General features: G+C 42.9%; 1 long non-coding RNA gene across 4 annotated transcripts in view; it reads right to left on the bottom strand.

The window, feature by feature from the left end:
* Positions 1-19,267, bottom strand: part of LOC104318653 (uncharacterized) — a 541,518-nt gene that overhangs the window by 376,333 nt on the left and 145,918 nt on the right. The gene's annotated exons all lie outside the window — the stretch shown is intronic.

Genomic DNA, 19,267 nt, shown 5'->3' with positions numbered 1-19,267 from the left:
AGCCAAATATCTGGACTCAGTTGTGCAATCACACCCCTGTGGCTTGAAAGACACTCCATCCCAGTTTGAAAAATTATTTGGGACCAGAGTTGCAAGGTAGGTGGACAGTACGCCTATGTACAGATACCGCCAAGTGCCTAATCCATCTTGGGAAAGTCATTTCACACTGATTTTCAGAAGAATTTAGGTGCCTATCTGGCATCAGCAAATTACTCATTTCACTATAATCGTAGCACTTCACAGCTGGCACACAGCAAGGCAATGACACCTGGGTCCCTATGTCACCTATGGGAGAGCAGGAAAATGGTGACTGAGCTCCTAAATCTCTGGGCACATATCAGATCCTCTTCCCCATCAGCAATTCATACAGCAATCTTTATTATCAAAAATCTTGGACAACGCAGGAATAGTTACTATAATAGCCCTACCAGAGCAGGATGCACCACCGGCACCATTACAAAGCCCATTGCTGTAAGGAAGGCGACACCACAGCCGCAGAACAAGGGGCTGCTTGGGTTGGTTGGCTGGACATGTCACCAGTAAAACAACCACAGCTGAACTTGTCTATAGACCAGTTTGGAAAGCTGTGGACAAAAGCACAGCTCCCCTGCTCAGTGGAGGAGGGCTGTTCTGGATAGCACCCACCGCTGCAGTCTCTTGCTGATGGAGATGCCTCCTCCGTGACGCACTGGGGAGCTAATAATGGTGCCAAATATCCTAGGGAGGCAGAGCATGGTACCCAGAAGAGAGAAGTAATTTTAGTCAGTGAAGAAATTGAAATGCTTGCTGCAGAAGCTCATTAACTACTGTCAACTGCTCATTAGCCCTTGATCTAAGCAGAAGCAGGTGGTGGCAACCAGGGAAAGTGAATTAGGTCTAATATATTATTAGTGTAATAGTAACAGGGCTGTTACAACATCAGTAGAAAAGCAATACACAGCTGGCCCCTACACTACACCAAGTGATTAATTAATGTCTCAGGCTAAACAACTAGCCTGAATTTGAAGGCTTGCTCTGGTATGTATGGATAAAGAGCTTTCACCTAAGCCCTTCATGGCTTTCCTTCCACACAGTGACTGCCTGACACCGCCAAAGACTTTGCCTTGCAGTAGAGTCTAGAAATGCAATAGGGCATCAGCTATAAATTGCAATTTGCAGATGTCTTTAAGCTGCAAAACTCTGGGATGGGCTTTAAACATTTAAGAGAAGTACAAAGGTGCTGGGAACCTGGAGTTAAACCCACCTCTAACAACAGCTCACATGAAGTCCCAGTCTGCAGCAGACACTCACCAGTATCACCACCAAACCCTGTCTGACCTCTGCCTGAGCTACCAGCCCCAGCAGGCTAGTCTGAACAAAAATCATGCCAGGCTCCAAGGAAACATTTTCTTTAAGCTCTTATTGCCACCTGCTCCCTTTTTCCCAAGAAAAGGTGTTGCCACTGTCCCATCTGCAGCAAGAGCTGGTCAAGGGGCTGTTCATCACCTTTAAACTCAAAGCACAGGGCTAAATTGTCACAATCAGCATGTTTAAGTACTAGAGTGTCAAACCGATGTCAAACACCCCTTCTTTCTCTCTTTTTTAACAGAAAGTGTTTCGAACGCTGTCAACCTGGTGACTCACAGAACGAATCTAAAGGGTCTGAGGGCAAATCTTTGTCCTACCCTCCTGTCATTGCCTGTGCACACAGGGGGGTTGGACAGGTTTTGCGGGATGCAGGAGTCACCAAAGCACCCTTTTTCCTCCTCTGGTGGTGTATTTATTGGCCATATTCTTCCTGCCTGGATGTGCTTTGCTGGGAGTCAGTTGCTGAGTAATGGCAATACACCCTCAGTAAAATATTAGACAAATATTTTCTAAGCTTTTAATCCCTCATCTGTATATAATGCTTCTTAATAGGGCTGGCATTTGCTGTAGGTAAGTATGCTTATCAGCTTACAAGATAATCTCACAGGCAGCGTATCCAGAGCCTCTTTTTTCAATAGACACCACATCGTCCTATTTTAGAGATACCAAATGAGAAGGAACATACTGTTCTGAGGCTGTGTCTCCTAAACAGGGAAAAGCCCTGCAGATCCCCAACTCCAAGGCAATTGGCAGAAGGCGCATTTCCAACTAACTGAGCTTAGGTGTTTGCCTGAGCTTCGTCCACGGTGGGACAGGATTTGGGAAATGGGTGCAGTGTGTGGAGGTGAGGTAAGTGGCTAGTGCCTGATTCAGCTGGGTGGATTTGGGGTGCGGAGGGGGTGGTAATCTCATCAACTATAGCAGGTACATAATGCTGTGGGAGGGGGAAGGTCTCGCATTATTTAGTGCCTGCTTCACTCCATTAACCAGCAGAGTTACAGATGGAGGCTAAAGAGCCTCTGAGCATAATGTTAGATAGGGCAAATACCAATTTCAATGCATTAAAGAACCCAAAGTAAAACACTAGGGACCAGGGAAGTGGTAATTCGTAGTCCTGTGGAAGAAGCCAGTTGTTAGTGGAGTCTTTGCTCATGGAGACAAATCCCCAGTGACCACAAATCTCTGCCCTAAATATAGCAACTGCCTTCCCTCAAGCAGGAATCGAGGCACCACAGCGTGTGCCTGAGAGCGACCCGCGTAGCCAAGGCACAACCTCACTGCTCACAAATGCTTTCTGAAGGGCCCATCCATGCTGGTGTCCCAACCCATCACTTCAAGCCATCTCCACCGGCTCTGCAGAATAGCTGCGGGCTTGTTCTTCCCCACGTGTGCACACACACACACACACGCACATACAGAGCATCCAGGGACACAAATCGCTGACCTGAGCAGCCCGAGTGTCTCAGCATCAGAGGAGCCACTGCAGCACACGTTCAGGTGCAAACACTGAGGGCAGCAGTGCCATATGTCCCTCCCTGGACTGTAGGCACCACATTCCCACCTAAAAAACTCCAGCGCAGAGCCCAGAAACTCTCCAACGTTTGGATGCCCACACTCTCACAGGGTAAACTTTTACAGGGCAGCTCTTCAAGGTCCCTCATGTAGGTACCCAGGCAATATGTACCCATCACAACCCAGCCCAGGGCAAGGAACGCATACTATAGATTTTCTATATGGCTGTCTTGAGATTCAATGCGATGAAGCTAGTGTCCCGCTGGATGGCACAGCCTGGCTTGAAAGCGTTGGGGAGGAAAGGGGAGCATACACACACAGGCAGTGCTTATCTCACGGAGAATTTGCCACCTTGGCTGGAGCAGAGTCATTGGAGTGCTGGAGGTACAGGTTGTTTAGGAATTAATTCTCTTGATAGCAGCTAGAGCTAAGTCTTCCCAAGCTTCCCATAGAAACATAGCCAAAGATTTATATTTGCCCTCAGTGACGCCTGCTGCCCGTTTGGTGTATGATTAGGGAATTCATCTCCGTATGATATGTGCCCACGGTGAGAGGAAGTAATAATGCTACCACGCACTATCCCACTATCTGCAGGACCTCTGTTGTGCTAGAACAGTTTACACAAGAAATCATTTAAACCACAGCACCTTTACTGCTAATTTTTAGCCGGAGGTGCAGGAAGTGCAGGCAGGGAACAAAAAAAATGACAGGAGAGTGACATTTCATTGCAAAGGCCATAATAAATGCCTTTGAGCAGGGGTAGAAAAGGTATAAAGAGAGACCATGGAGGTGAGGCAAACAGAAGAAGCTGGTGGCAGAGGAAGGGCTTGGCCATGCGCAAAGAGGGAGGAAGGGGGCTGTGAAGCCAACAGTCGCAGACCCTGAGGATATTGTCCAAAGCCGTATCAAGAGCTAGAACTGCTCACGGGGAGCATTAGTCTCTCAGGACAGTATTTCCTTTTGCTTCAAGAAAAATAAAGCAAAGCAAAGCATTGAGAACTGAAGAATAAAAAATAAATTAAGATGCATTGGCCACTCTTCTTCTCCAGCCTCTTTCAAAGAGGAAGAAATATCCCTCTGTATTTTGCTTACACCCCAGGGTGGAGCTGGCTAATTAACCGAGATGGGCAGGCATGGCAACCAGAAATCCCCTCCAGGTAGGAGTAACAGAGGCTACAAAGCCTCCTTTATGAATCTACTGCACCCAGGCTCCCTCTGAACAGCAGCTGTGATGCTCGTGCAGCTGTGATACTGACCCTGCTGGTCCTGGGACATGTGTCAGAACTAAATTACAGAGCCAGAATTAAATAGGAGGATGATGCTGATGCTGGTGGTGGTGGTGTTGATGATAATAATAACAATCACAACAATAACAACAACAAAAATAAAGACTTTCTTTGCCCAGTTTGAAATTTCAGGGGTTTGGCTGCATGCCAAAAAGAGATGGAAAGTTGAATGTACTTGAACTTTTCATGAATAAATAATGTCCCCAAAATGTCAGTTCAAAAATGTCACATGTTTTGACATTCAGAACTCAGAATACATCATTTCAGACTGACAGACCACAGCAAACCCATATTAGCTGGAGGATCCTTTTTTTTAGTATAAAAACAACTTTTAAAATATCTGGCTTTTGGTCCAGCTAAGATTGGCTTAGATAAACCCAGCAACTAATGGGGAAAAAAAAAAATGTTTGTTCCAGACAGTGTGACCAGTTTTGCCTAGACCCTTGAGAAGTTTCCACAGTGTAATAGGATGTTTATTATGTGATATGGGCACTCACATGTCAGAGAAAGAGATTTGTGAGACACTAGTAAGAGACCATATCATACACTTAGACAGATCAATTCCCATCCAACAGTGAAAATAGGAGATAAATGACAAATGTGTTATAGAGCAGGGACTAGAGACTTTGACCGTCCAAATGGTAATTTGTATTTGGAAGTAAGTATATCTGAGCAAGCATCCCAAAACCTTTCTCCTTCCCAAACACCTATTGAAGGTTTTTTCCTACTAATTAATGCCCATGAAAGAGTCATTTTAATTGTGGATTTTCAAAGAATCTGTGTTTATACCAGAAAACAGTGTGCTGCAGAACTAGAAATGAAGGAAGAGAAGATAGCTTAGGCAAAAATGTTTGGATATGTTTCAACTTGTAGGAAAATCAGATTTAAGAAGTGATGAAAAAGAAGGACTGATAGAAACCAACCATCCATGGTGATGGCCCAGGGACACTGTAAAACAAGCTGAATGAATTATGACACAGAAAATAGCATTCAGGTTAAGGGGAGATTAACAGTCAAACAACACCTGTAAGATAGGAATAGAAATTAAATTCATAGAAACCAGCATCGTCAAAAGAGGAAGAGATGGCAGTGGAGAATGATGCTCCCCAGAACTGGGTCCATTCAAAATATAACCCCTAGGAAAATACTCACCAAAACTTGGTAGGCTGAGAGGACTGACACTCTTCATCTACGATATGCTGTTAACCCAGTGCCTTCAAAACCTTCAGAGGACACCACACACGAACGCCTCAGTGTCTAGTAAACAGCTCCAAAATGGTTTCAGACCTATGAGCCTTCACTTTCCCATTTTTTTCCATCCAGGAATCCAACAGACCTCCCCACAAACTTCATCCAACAAGCAATATGCCTATATCATGCTACAGATACCATGATCTGACCCACTTGGAGATACTTAGAGCTGCCAAATCTCATTGGTTTGCCTCTGTCTCTCCCCAGCTGGGACTCTGGCCTCTTACTAATCTTGCTATTTAACATGCACTATTTGCATAACCAGCCTAAAGTATTCATCAGCTAAAAGGTTTCTTCCAAAACCGATAGAGGAGCTTTGCGATAGATGGCAACCTGTATTTGAAATATTCATTTCTAACACTTCAGTCATTTACAATGGTCTAAGCACTAAGCATTAATCACAGACAGCTAAATCGAGGGACGTAATTTTTTGTACACAGTCAAAGCAAATGCCCCAGGCCCAGTCTCTGCCCCATCCCACGGCACAGCCCCAGGTAGCCACAGCAGAGCAGTGGTGGCTCTGTGGAGGACTCTGGCCCAACAACTTCTCATCTCAAGAGTGTTTCCTTTAATCCAAATTCCCTTTGTTGGGGATGGGAACCCAGCGCACACCCCCATACCCATCATTGCCTCTGAATTTAGCCGTAAGCAGTCCTTCTTACATACGAGAGAAGTTTCTCCCTACTCAGCAAAGACTACCCGTGGGATTCCCCCTCTCTGACTTAAAATCCCATAACTTAAAGACTATACTGCAAAATGGCTCACATTTGCACAATACCTCTAACACAAGCAAATCTGCCTTCCCACACTGAATCCAGGCATGTTTTCTTGGCTCCTTTTTCTTACTCTTGTATTATAGTCATAATGAATGAGAAAAAATTGAGAAGACCTACTAAAAATCTTATTTCAAATTTGTCATCTGTGGTCATCAAGGGACAATACCATAAATTTTGACATCAGCATTTTCCAGACATAAAGGCTGGTAGAAGAATGTAAAAGACAACATTATAGCAATACTGTCAGCCAAGCCCTGTAGACTATGAGAGTGTGAGAGATGCTGATGGGATTTCACAGGCTTGAAAAAAGTTTCAAAAAATGTCAGCAAGATGTTTTGAAAAAAAAGAAATTGAGGGTGACAGGCATAAAAATCTAGCAAAATAAATATCTGTTGACACATAAAATGCCATTTTTCATCAGACACCAAGTGAAGCTTAGTCTACATGTGGTTTTCTTACAACAGTACACTTTTACTGTTTCTCACTTGGCTTGCAAGTGTAATAGTGAGTTTATGTCATTTTCTGCCAAAAATTGCCTAGCAAGCTGCTTTTTCAGCTTGGGAATGCAGTAAAAAACTGCTGTTTACCTATCACACATTTTTAAGCTGTTGAGTTTTTCAACTAATAATAAAAAGTGTCAATCATATTTTTAGCTGAGGAAACATGGTCCTGACTGCATTCAGGTTATCTCTTTTGTCAGCTACTGCTCCCCATCAGTGACACATTAGTGCCAGAGCTGTGGGCAGATTTCAAGTTCATTTAAGTTCACCCGTGAAACTTAAGATTAAAGTGGTTAGAATTCTAGCTGCTGGCTAAAAACTCATGAAATTGATTTTATTTTTTTTTAAGAACTCATTATTTTAAAGGCAATACCATTTCTACTTGTTAGTCAAAAAATGCTCCAGTCCAACATGTGATATCTAAGCCCAGCAGGCAGAAGGAAAGGACCTTTCCAGTCCTCCCTTGTGGACTGGTCCTGGCTGGGTGATTCAAGGTAATTTTGTTGATGTTTCTCTCTTGCTTGCTCCTTAAAACATCCAGTCTTAATGAAAATTCACAGAACACTGGTCAGGTGACGCCATCACCAGAAAACAAGAAGAGTGGGAAGGTATGTGCTGAGAAGGTAATGCCTGAGAGTCTCCCAAGGACTTATTTTCTCTAGACACTGGCAGTGCTGTGTAGTCCAGAAGAACTGATAAACTCAGCGAGCAGGACTCTGCTGAAACTGCACTAGCACCCAGTAGCAGCAACGAGGGGTTGCACGGTTCAGACCTCATCCAGGCGTGTGATGGCTGCTATACACAGGAATATACACACCCCTGATAAAAGAGAGTCTTCTCGGAGGGATTTTCCAGACACCTGCCAAGCAGCCATGTGTGTCAGTTTGACCCTGCACTTCTGAGTTTGACCCTACACTTCTGAGTACACAGCTGGGCTTGGTCTCCAAAACGCTGCTGCAACCATGTAAATATGAATGAGGATGTCTGTTAACTACATGGGTTAGTATGTTGCATGAATTAACGATCTGTTATTACTAGTAACAGCTTGATTCTGTTAACTACAGAACAGATTATTCCTAAGAAATACTAGTTGTGCTCTGTGTCTCCCCAAAACTCACACCTAACAGTGAAGATCACCAAACTCCTGGGACTGTCCTTCCATTTTCACTTCTTTCAGCAACAGTGTCAGCTTAAGCAGTTGCCTCTCTCAGCCCCTCCATTTTCTGCATGGCTATTTTTGACATGAATGAGCTCTCTGAAATGGTTTGCCCCATGGGAAGAAGCTGGGGCAGACTTCATATGTTCTTCAGATACCTACAAGTGATGACGAGATCTCTCTCTAGATTTAGATACCCTAGTGAACTTGAGCATCCAACATTTATGCCTCATCCCCTTCCCTGGGCCCAAGCCATAAACCCAAACCAATTTTTTTTCAGAAACAAAACATCTGCCCAGAATTTTGTGAATCTCACCAAAAGCACCTAATCCACTGTTGCACTCAAGAATGTACAAGGACCTACAAAATACCACATGATACCTATACGTAAATAGAGACCAATACAAGTCAACTTATACAAAGTTGGTTTGTGTTTGCATGAATTTTCAATAGTCCTTGTAACCTGGCAAATCTCATTGAATGACATTATACTTGCAAAGGCTGCCTGCTTTGTAAATTCTCTAAAAACCTAATACCTCCATAGGGAGAAAAATAATTAAAAATTAAATAGATCACAATATACATCCATAACCTGATCCTGAAAGACATTTTCCTGCAGCTTTTATACTGATAAGGGTGCTCTGGTAACTTCAGATCCTTACATTCGTGCGAGCCAACAGATATCCCCTGACTCATTTTCCTAGTGGGGTTCTTCATGTGACAGGTTATCTCTTACTGGGTGTTTTCACAAGATCAAGATCATGTGTTCAGTAGCTTCCTTTCCCAGTGACCTCAACAGCTTGTAGCATCTCAAGGACTAGTCTTTGCAGTCCAACTGCTGTTTCAACCCATCTTTGCAGCAAAGATGTAATTATGTCCTGCAGGAAATACAGCAGGTACCACCTTGGTAGGGATGATGCAAAATGCAAAACATAGGCATTCAGGAAAATAAACAGGATTGAGGAAGGTCTTTATGGGTCTTTATGAGTACCACTGCTTTGGAAATATCTTCACTTCATAAAGACATTCACATACAAATTTTCTCAGCAATTGCAATTGCTATTTCTTAATTCACACAGGTCCTGGGCATTAAAAACCCATGGGCATCTTGTGATTGACCTCTCTGTATGCAGACTTGATCTACAGATAGACCATCCAATGACCACACCATGTTTAATTATTAAATCAACAGAGATGCCTGAGGTCAAGGAGGAGGTGAGCACTGGTCTGGCCTGCCCAACCCTGGCTGTGCATTTACCTGTTAACACTGTTTCATCACAAAAATCATGGCACTAATGAGCAGCCTGAGGATGGAAAAGATCCTGTATCGGTGACCATAACCCATGACTGTGGCCAAGAAAGTGTCAAGATAAGTTGTTATTAGTATACTGCTGAGCAGCATGGTCAGAAAGCGCATGATTTCCTAGGTTTATTAAGTTAATTTTGAAGTTAGTTAAGAGAATACTTCCTGTATTGAAAAATAATATACAGGACATTAAAAATAATATACAATATTCAGGTTGTTGCCCTTTTTTTTTTTTTTTTTTTTTTTCTTTTTACCTGGCCCCCAGAGAATGATGTCTTATCTCTTTCTCGCCTGTTTGGGCAACCACTTCTTGTCTCTTGCCTCTGGACACCAGTGAACTAATGTTGTTTCCACCATGGAGTTCTCTTGCTAATGAAAAAGCCTGCTGCCTGACTCACCTGCCTCCTCTCTGTGCTGCTGAAGGCTTAGAGGACAGCTAAACCTTTGCTCTTCTTAGGCAGACGATGGACTGAAACTCAGAAAGTCTTGATTCCATTCTGGCTTCTTTCCATGTCTCAGGTTCCCCATCTGGAACGTGCGGATGGTAAAACTATCCTTCCTGTAACAGGAAATTCATGCTTGAGAGATGATGATAAATTGATACGTGATATAGACAAAAGCAAACCCAAAATTATTTCAGGGCTTATTCAGAAGGAAGCCTGAGCTTAAACTTCTCAGTTGTGTGAGGTAATGCTGAATAAGGAGACACAGTGACTTCTTACCTTCCCTTGCTCTGTGTGCAAGACCACATGTCGCAGTACTGTGCCCTTGAACGGATCTAAACCTAAGTTGTGTTTGGTCTCAGTTCTATCCAGGTTTTTATCCAGTGCACAGCAGAGAGTTTCTGGCTGTCAAAAGCTTATTTGCTATCCCTCCATGGAGCCATTAACTTATAAAACCAACTAACTTCCATAGAAGCATAGTCTCAGTCTTCAAACACTGAGCACGTTCTGTTTGGTATTTATAGGCCAAGCCAACTCAATTGCAACAGATTTGAAATATAATTAACTCTCACCAGATGTAACATTTTTTGTTTTCATCTCAGCACCATCCAAAAAGATGAGAAAATTCTGCCCTTGAAATATTCTGCCCTTGAAATATCAACAAATCCGAGCAAAAGCATATGCAAGCTGATCTAGTCAATGGTAAACTCTTCTGATCAGTATGAGCAGAAGGGATCACCTCACCAAATATGTGGAGTGGCTTTAGAAAGTAAAAATCTGATCTGAACAGCCAAATAGTCGTTGCAATTGGAGATGAATTATTAAACAGATTAACACTCATAACAGTGAACTTGCAGAGACACAGACACTGAGCAAACACACAGTCTGTATACTTTGGGATGCAGGGCAGAACAAAAAGAAATGAGATCTTGAGGGAATTTCTCTAGAGCTGAGTCAGCTGGAAATTTCCTGCTGCTTTCTCTTCAAAATATATTTTTCCCCAGAGAAAATACGCAAAGGGGAAAAATAGAAAAAATGGTGGGAGGGTGTAATATAGCCCTGCCACTTAAGAGCTGCTGAGACTTTTTTCTTCATCTGCGAACGTCCTTATGGAAAACTTCATGAGAGCCATGCACATTTAGGTTGACAAGTGATGTGGGTCACTTCCTCTGCTTAACTAGTTGGATGGCCAGAGACACACCGGCTTATGCCAATTGTACTCTTTGGCTCTCGTGTTCATTTTCAACTGCTGCATTGCATTGAGGGAAGCCAAGAATACATCACGTATGCAAGTCCAATGGCTTCCAGCCTTGGGAGAGCAATGGATGTTGCCGTTCCTGCTGGCTGGGGAGCAGGGTGAGCAATGCAGAGGTTTCTGCAGCCTCCCAGTAGCTCCTCCCAGGGTGCCCTTGAGGGTAAATGACTGGGTGGCCAAGGCCTTTTTCACGGTCAGTTCTCAGAGCATGTTGGAGACAGCCCATAAGGCCACATATTTACGCAGGTTTGGAAACAAACATTCTGGAGAAGCACGTCCAGCATGCGTGGTGTGCTGCAGGCTGCAGTGATGGGGCACGGGACAAGGAAACAGGGTAAAGAAGAGGGACAGAGTCCCTCCAAAAATGCTACCTTCCTGTCATTAGGAACCAATTCCATTTCCATTGTCCAAAGCACTGCAGAGACAGACCTGACGTGAGCAGTGGAGCAGGAGTTACCTGGTCATACCTGGGCTCCAGTTCTGCTGGCCCAGGCTGGGAAGTGCCCACAAACTGCCACTGTCTCTCTGAGAATTAGATGCACCCCTTAAGCATCACAGACACAGTCAGGGATGACAAGGCATGACGATAGCTCCTTGCTATCCCAGAAGCCATTTATAGCCATGGGAGAAGGACTGGGTTAAGATTTTTTATCCCACAATATCCTGAGATAGCAGTGACAGCCTCACTGCTGGTCTATTAATATTGCTTAGCGCCTATACGATATAATTTGCCTTCTCAGGTACTGATGTGAAGCTTGCAGCTCTATTGCTCGGGTACACGGGTATAATCAGTAGCAATCGATGCTTGTGTTTTACACTGCCAGAAGTATTTGCTAGAAAGGTTACAACTATTTTCCAATATTAATCAGCCATGTCAGCAGGTGCTGTAATTTCTATTGATTGCTACCTCATTAGTAGAAGGCAAGCCAGGAGATGAACAAACAGCCGTAACTGGAAAATGGGGTGGTTCTGTAAACTGGTTTATCTGGTAAATTTAACTGGCAATTCCGCTCCACATTCAAGAGATACTGATCCTTTATAGAAATCCTTTCAATATTTGTACCTCTCATTTCAACATCTAGTTGATTATGCTTGTGAAAGCTAAAAAAAACAGCTTTCATTTTGACTCAAAATGCCACAAGTAAGGCAATGTGACATTTAATGTGATTTCTGCCATTTCATACTGCACTTTCTGATTTTTAAAGCCTTTCTCTCATAGGTAAAACTTTGTGCATTTAATGCCATGTCATTGATCTTATTTTTGAGGCTATTAATGACTCACCCATCTCCCCTTGACCTCTGTTGTTCATCACTACCTAGCAATGTATGGCCATCAGTCTGGTTGTATTTTGGTTCCAAGATGGACTTTACGGGCTTTTAGGACACTTGTTAAGATTTTCTGTGCTTTGTTTCCTCCACCTCACCGCGCCCCACCCCCCCGTGAAATGATGACAACAATACTTAACTTCCTCATATCTTTGGTTTTCTTATAAGTGCACAAACACTGTGAAATAGAGATAGACCTCAAGTACATGTTTCCATAGCTCCGAGCAGATGCGGCCATGATCTCTACTGGGGCTGGGAGACACCGCTGTTATAGAAATGATAATGTTAATGCACTGCCTGTGGGGGTGTTCTCTCTCACTGAAAGGGAAAAGACATGAAAACTGGCTGAATTATTGTTGCTTTCTTTGCCTGCATGTTGCAGCACTACCTCTCCGCACTGCATAAATGTAGTCGCAATGTAATATACCCAGGCAAAAATAACTGGTGAATTCTGCTGACATGTTAACCTCAGTTCTGCACCTGTGCATTTCTCCCTGACACTCATCAATCCTATAGGTTTCGTAGGGAACCTGCTCATCTCAAAGCACTTCCTACCAGTCCATCACTGATTAAACCCATGCTGCTGTGCTCCTATGAAGCAGGGAAATTGGTGATAGTGGGGAAGCAACAGGAGGAACAATCAACTGTATGGTGAGTTTCTTTGGACTGTGAATCAGTTTCCAGATTAACGTTGTAGATCAATTGCTTGATTTTTTTAAAAAGTGGACTGGATAAAGTCACAGAAAATGCATCAGAGAAGAATTCTATTCCTGGAGGATGGACTAGGGGAATGTTGAAGTTTGCTTGAACTCTGAGTCTTGCTGATCATTTTCTTATCTTCCTGTGTGAAAATAGGGCACTATTGTGACACTCCTTCAGAGGAAGACTAAGAATGAAAAATGTGTAAGATTCAGTGAAATCCCTTTTTACTAGGACAAGAAAAAGCTACCTAGTGAGCAACTGGGAAAAAAGGGAGAGTTTCTGAGAGTGACATGAACAATAATACACTCAGACTGTATCCACTAGGCTCATCTAGCACATTTACCTAGTTCTGATTCCACTAGCTGCCATGGAGTTACTCCTGATTTACCTCCAGTGTAATTAGAAAGGCTCAGCAATAAAGGTGATATGTCTGGAACACTTCTTTTACCTGCTCAGAATCCATACGCCATTTTTTAATCTCATTGCTCATACTTAACAACATAGATAAAACCAATGAGGGGATTAGAGACCAATGAGACTGGACCCTACTTAAAACAAAAAGAATTGTTATCCCTACCCCGATATCTTTGTTCACTGATATGAATGAAGTCACTTTTTAGGAGTTTTGAGTATATGCTGTACAACATGAGCAAGAAGAACAAAGCTTGCCTCATCCAAAGCAAACCTGGCCTCAGATCTAATGCTGTGCAAATTGAGTTATGCTGCTCCTAAACTGAAGACCAAAGAAGTCACTTCAGTAACTTTGCACATACAGTGGCAGCCCCACTCAAGAGAAATTAGTAGCTCCAAAGAAGCACAAGGGCCAAAAAAGCCCTCTGTTCCCCAGTGTATCCTATAGTTCCCCTCTGGGAAGAGAGGGGAGGTTGGATCATAGGATAGGTTGGGTTGGAAGGGACCTTTAAAGGTCATCTAGTCCAACCCCCCTGTAAAGAGCAGGGACATCTTCAACCAGATCAGGTTGCTCAGAGCCTCGTCCAGCCTGACCTTGAATGTTTTCAGGGATGGGGCATCGACCACCTCTCTGGGCAACTTGTTCCACTGTTTAACGACCCTCATTGTAAAAAATTTCTTCCTTATATCTAGTCTAAATCTACCCTCTTTTAGTTTAAAACCATTACCCCTTGTCCTACTGCAACAGGCCCTACTAAAAAGTCTGTCCCCATCTTTCTCACAAGCCCCCTTTAAGTACTGAAAGGTCGCAATAAGGTCTCCTTGAGCTTTTTCTTCTCCAGGCTGAACAACCCCAACTGTCTCAGCCTTCCCTTGTAGGAGAGGTGTTCCATCCCTCTGATCATCTTCATGGCCCTCCTCTGGACTCGCTCCAACAGGTCCACATCTTTCCTGTACTGAGGAAATGAGACCTCATGCACCTAAATAAAGCTTCACTCAGCAAATTGCTTAGGCACATGTTCAACTATAAACACACATGTAAGAGGTTTGCACTAATGCAACCAAAGAGCTTGCATCTAGTGCCAAGGAGAATTGAAGTGAAGGAGGCACCTAATCTACAGCAAGCCTTGCTTCCCTTTAGGTGCCAGAGAAGGGAGAGGTTAAAAGGGGTTTTTCTATCTGGCAGGCCATAAGTTTTTACTTCTCTGAAATTAAACCCTGTAAGTTAGTGTTTGTCCTCTTACAGGGCCCATGCTTGCTGTTTCAAAGGTTCCCCCAAGATCTGCTGGTCAATGTGTAACTGGCATCTAGTTTTAATCCACTCCCTCATATCTGTCAGAATCTCCCAAATTTTTTTTTTTTTTTTTTAGTGCAAAAAAGTTCTGTTTAAGAGCATAACATAACAGTTGCATCAGAAGCACTAAGGGGTGCTGACATCTGGCTGGGACAGAGGTACCGAGAGGGAAGAGTTATCAGAGATGAGGAGGGCTCACCAAAGGAATAGCAGTGTGCAGTCCCGGTGCAGAGGTCAATGAAGGGCTGTCACTTGTAGCACTGTAACAGGTTTCTTTACTTTTTTTGTGTCATCTGCAAGTCCAGAGCTCTGTTTCCAGGCATGCACAGTATGGGTCTCCCACCAGTACCGTGGATGAGATCCTACAAGACACAGCTATCTGTTTCCCATTCTTCCACAAGACCTGTAGGGGCAGAAGTCTCCTTTTAACTTTCCTGTGGCAAAGATTTCACCCAGGCAGCTCTGCAATGCTTCTCACGTGTGGGCGGTAAAGCCACCTCCTGCTCCTATCAGCTTCTCATAAGCTCAGAATGACAACTACAGTTCTCGACCTTCAGTTTGTGGATGAGAAGTGAAAAGCAGGTGACGATAAGCAGGATTGCCTGTCAACCCCTTGTACAAGGACGTTTCCTTAAATAGGATTTCTGTTCAGAAATAAAAGGTTCCTCAGAAAGCAGAAAGCTTCTGTCCAATGTTACTCTTCGATATCACTAAAGCTGTAAGGAAAAATGCCTTGAGGGGAGCAAAGTCCAATATTTTTCAATTTAGCAAGCAGAAGTAATTCCTGTTCTTACAGATCTTACTGCTATCTCCAGCTACCTAATAGAAGAGCATAGAGAAGATGGAGACTGACTCTTCTAAGAGATGCACAATGATATGACAAAAGCCAATGGACATGAGTTGCATTATGGGAATCTCCAATTAGATATATGGAATTTTTTTTACCACAACGGTGGTCTAACCCTGGAACTGGGACAGAATAAGACTGGACTTGACTGAGCTACCTGCTCTATAAGGACCTATTCTGAGGGGGGAGGTCAAACCAAACCACCCTAAATTATTCTATGATCCTGTGATTCTTAGAGTCACATACACTGAAGCTATGGCTTCAATTTGTTTTGGTGTTTTTTTCTTACAGCAATGTACCATGAGGTTCAGTTTCTTGTTTTGCAATTCAAAATTTAAATTTCGTAGTTATTTTTTGCAAGGAGCTGTGGAAGCACCTACTTAATCTGTATCGGAGTACTACTAATTCTTTTATGTGCATCACGATTGGACAGATCTATTCTGTATTGTTCTGTAGTCTGTGGAAATACATTTCCACCCTGAATTACTCTTATTTTAGATAAAGGAAGCTAACAAGAACCAAAGTAAATTCTCCATGACATGCAGTGTGCAAATAGGGCTACAATCTCACTGTACAATGTCTGCCAGACAAGATCCAGTCCCCTCTGCCTGGCAGCAGAGGAGGACCTGAATCATCCACCCCACCTCAAGGAGGCCACACAACCACCTGCTGCGACTTTTAAAGCCTCAGGCTGCCCAGAACAAGGCCAGCAGGTCCAGAGTGAGACTTCAGTAAGACTGGTTCCTAAGCAATGTGCAACAGGATTAGCCACAGCGATGGCCCTGGATCCCCAACCATTATACTGCTTTTATTTTGCTGTAACAGCTCAACGGCAGGCTGCTTGGCATCCAGGTAAGAATTGGGAACACTGAATGGTATTCAGACTATCTACATTGGTTTCCAAGGCTTAGGTGGAATTTACTGCCTAAATCCAAAAGCACTACTCAGGCTGATGGCTGTCCAGGGCCCCCTAAACTTGTCAGCACATAAAAATCTACTGGCAGCCTGGTGTTAACTGCAGCACTCATTAAGCACCTAAATACGCCTAATCAGCTAAGTGGGAATCTCCCACCTGAACTCTGCAACATCTCAGAGAAAGAAGTGAGGCCCTGAGGACTTCCATCCACGCAGCACATCCAAAGAACACTTGGTGCATTTCAACAGCGTTGGCCAAAGGAGGTCACCTCTCACACAGCAGTGAAAGGACAAGAATCGCTGATGGGATTTGAACCTACTACAAATCAAAGACATGCTGAAGAAAAGGAGTCTTTTTATAAACACAAATGCACTTGTTCTTTATCAATCGCAATACTGAATTAAGAGAATGAGAAGAAAATTTGTACCTACTATCTGTGAAAGGCATTTATGAAGACACTTCTTTGCTTTACTGTCTTGTCATGAAAAATTCAGATAGATAAGGAGGAGACTGTTATTGCCAGCTTAGCTTACTTCAGGGAGCCCTTAGGATGGGTCAGGGTATTCCCCAGTGTTTGCTCCAGCAAGAACACAGCTCCGTGGATGCATGGAATCGTTTAACTTAATGATAATGGCACTAATAGCTCAGCCACCTGTGGTAAAATTTTACTACATAACATCTCTGGTTAATAAGTAAATCATATTGATTAAGAAATTAATCATTAGAAGACCTTTAACAGCACATTGGGGATATAGGAGCAGGGTGGGCAGCAGCGAAATTATTGATGCAGACACCCTACCACTGTTCCTTCTGAAATCAGTCAAAAATTTTGCCTCTAGCTTTCTAGGGAACAGCAGCAGGTTCAGAGTACTATCACATGCTAGTCTCCCCTTTGATAACCCAGAAAACCCAGCTGCTTATCAGCTTCTGACAAAGAGAAGATTCAATTCATAATGGTCAGGAATCAATTCTGGGAAATATTGCAGCTCTATCTTATGCTTGTTCCCACAAACAGATTTTTGAAAGAGCTGGGGAACTTTCTGACCAGTAATGTTTAACATGTTAAGATACAGACAGTCAAATCTCTTCCTTCAGGCTACTTGTCCTGGAATCAGGAAGAAAACTCTTCCCACTCATCACTGCACAGTTGACACATTAAGGATATTTTCCAGTATTTAGAAGCATCATCTACTGGTAGGTTTGATGAACTAGTAAAGGATGCCAAAACCTATTCTCCCATTCATCAACATATACTGCTGTTAAGTGGTGCAAGAACTTTTTATACTGGTAGTTAAGAAACATTAAGAAAACAAGACAGTCCTACCAGGAAAGACAGCCCTGATGTCTCCTCCTATGGGAAAGCCCCTCATTTTGCCCTGATATTGCAAAAATTCATCTTATCTCTTGTAAACTGAGACTGCAGAGATTCTTGCTGGCAGCACAGATCAAAGCATTGCACTCTCCTGTGTCATTCAGAAGCAAAAAAATCTGACTGGCAGAAAAGGAAGTTTCCTTTATCTACTAGCAAAATATGCTGCCATGACATTTGTAGTAGGTTGCTCTATTATCAAAGTAAAAATTAATTCCTACACATTGTTAACAAAATAGCATGCCTTTTATTTTGCTTACAAACTGCCAATTACATGATTCACGAGGAATTATTGTATACTGCACTGTCTTTCCATTCTGTATAAAAATAGCTTTTCATTCAGTGTTTCTCTCCAGATTCCACAGGTTGTGAGCGCTCAAGCCATCAGATATTCCCCGGTGATACGTAATGATTTATAAACCCTCTGTTTTTCTGTGTTCTAAAACGCACTTACACCCAATTTGAACAAAATCTGAAATGCAGTGTCTCAGCAACTGGGGCAGCAGAGTGAGTGTTGGAATCTGTCTGTGACCTCCTCTGGGTACACAAAGATTTCTACACACACTATCATAGCGCTTTTGCCTCTGAGCGATCTGGGCTGTACAAGACTTTGAGCTGAACCTGGATTGCCTAAAGGAGGTTGGGGCAGGTGAGGCAGGAGGAGTTAAAATGTCCAGAAAAACAAAGGTGAAATTTAAATCAACTACTTAGACCAAAATTTAGGAGTCCTCTTTAATAGAAAACCACAAAATGTCACAAAAACTCTACGCCTCAGGAATTGTAGTAAAAATGCTGTAGCAGGGCAATGGTATGGTGCTCTTCAGCAGAGAATAACATTCCACTTCTGTTGCCAACCCTGGCACATCTGGATGCATCATCGTGAAGAATCAGAAAACCTACAATGAAATCCACACTAGCCCTGAATCACATCGTTGGTATGTTAACACCGTTGGCAGTTTCCAGCCCCATGATAACTCTCTTTCTCAGGAGAGCAATAGGGAATTTCCATCAAAATATTTTTGATGCAGAAAAAATCAGTTTCTGTATAATCTAAGTTTTTGGTAAGAAGATTTTCATTTCTCACTGGGACCACTGATGTTGAACATGTTTTGAAATCTTTGGCTGCCTGAGCTACTGCAGTATCTCTTGAAAGACGCAATGCAGCTGATTTACCCTGCGGGCTGGATTATAGCGTTCATAATTTAGCAATGCCTCAGCTCATGCTGGAGCACGATGGCACATCCCAGGACATGGATCTAACAGAATCAAAACTCTCTACAACCACCTTTTCTCCCCTGGAAAGTCTCCATCTGTTGAAAACCTGTAAAAACAAATGTCAAATAATCAAATATTGATAACAATAACAAAAATTCAAATAAAAAATATTCAATTATTTGCATTTCCAGTTCATAATGAAGTCAATTGACTGAAACCTTAAAAACAAAACTGGGGTTTTCTGAGGGACCAAACCAAACAAAATCAAGACCTCGCAAGATCATGGAGCGGATCCTCCTGGAAACTATGCTAAGGCACGTGGAAGATAAGGAGGTCACTGCTAACAGCCAACATG

The sequence above is a fragment of the Haliaeetus albicilla genome, chromosome 20, assembly GCF_947461875.1.
Source record: "Haliaeetus albicilla chromosome 20, bHalAlb1.1, whole genome shotgun sequence".
NCBI classification, from domain to species: domain Eukaryota; kingdom Metazoa; phylum Chordata; class Aves; order Accipitriformes; family Accipitridae; genus Haliaeetus; species Haliaeetus albicilla.
The sequence above is the reverse complement of the archived record's forward strand: the minus strand, read 5'-3'. Positions and strand labels throughout refer to the sequence as shown.